The following is a 1350-nucleotide window of genomic DNA, read 5'->3' on the forward strand; positions in this document are numbered from 1 at the left end:
GGGCACTGGTACTTGCCCTCATCACAGCCTGGAGGGGAAAAGTCGAGGTCACAAAGTTTGAGAGCTTCTCCCCACCTGCCCTCACCCAGGTGGAGAGTAAGGGGAGGACACACCACAGCTCCCAGGGAAGGAGGGAAACGACCCCTCCTCCAGCCAGGAGCACCCGGCAGTCTGCAGGGCTACCAGGGGTGGCCCAGAGTGCAGATGCCAGAGGCAGGTGCTGGACTCCAGGGGGACCTAGGCCTCAAATCTGGCTCTAGCACTTCCTAGTGGGGCCACCTCTTCATAGAGCTTCAGTTTCCTCACATGTCAAATGGTTATTAATATGGCTACCTGGGAGGGTTATTGCAAAGATAAATAAAATGTGGTCATATCTTTCTGTCCTGTGCCGGCTAGATCCCAAATGCTCTGTACTCACCTGGTGCTAATGCCAGGTTACTACCACAGGTTCTGCAAGCTCCACTCCTGTCTGTAGAGGAACTCTTGGGCTGCCTCTCTGCTGGGCCACCTCGGGACCCTGGGCCATCCCTTCCTCTTCCCGCTCTAAGGTGGTGGCGCTCCAGGAGTCTGGAAGGGTGGGTGTGACAGCAGAATTGTCTTGCGGCTGTGTTTGCACAGCAAATGTGCAGCTCTTACTTCCAGGGTGTGTGATTTGGGGGTGCTTTGGGGGTAGCTGATCGAGATTATGAGCCCAAGCCAGTCCTTGGGGAGGTAGGGGCTGCTCAGGGTCAGGGCCTGAGGCTCAGTGCTGGGATGTGCCTGCTGGTGGGGAGAACAGAGGGTGCCTCTGCATGCCTGCCCCTCCCCAGGAGGGGGAAGGATGGGGTGCTGGTGCGGAGCGGGGCCCCACTCTTTTCAGGGCAATGACGTGGGCAGGAACCGGCTTTCAGACTTACAAACCGCAGTCTGCTCAGAGTCTTTATTAATTCCAGGACCGGGAGAGAAGTTGGAGCCAGCTGGAGAGAGCTTGCGGTGGGGGGATCCAGGAGAGGTGTGGAGGGGCGCTTGCAGGGATAGACTTGAGGCTGCTGGGCCAGGCCTCTCTCTGCGGGACCAGGGCCCTATATCCTGCCCCCTCCCCCCGACCTGTGTTCCCCCTTCTTCTTAGCATCCCATGCTCACTGCAGGAGCCCCATGAACTCATATCCACCAAGGCTCTGCACACCTCCAAAGGGGAGCCTCAGTTCAGAACCCCATCCGTTAACTGGATTACCCAGTGCAGTTTAGCCCAGTGCCTTCCATACATAATGGAAAGACGAGGGGTTACAGTTATCAAACAATTTTCATCCATTCATTCACTCATACATTCAAGAAATCCAACAGCCCTCAGCTGCTCTGGCCACCTCCCTG

The sequence above is a fragment of the Myotis davidii genome, unplaced genomic scaffold, assembly GCF_000327345.1.
Source record: "Myotis davidii unplaced genomic scaffold, ASM32734v1 scaffold726, whole genome shotgun sequence".
In the NCBI taxonomy this organism is placed as follows: domain Eukaryota; kingdom Metazoa; phylum Chordata; class Mammalia; order Chiroptera; family Vespertilionidae; genus Myotis; species Myotis davidii.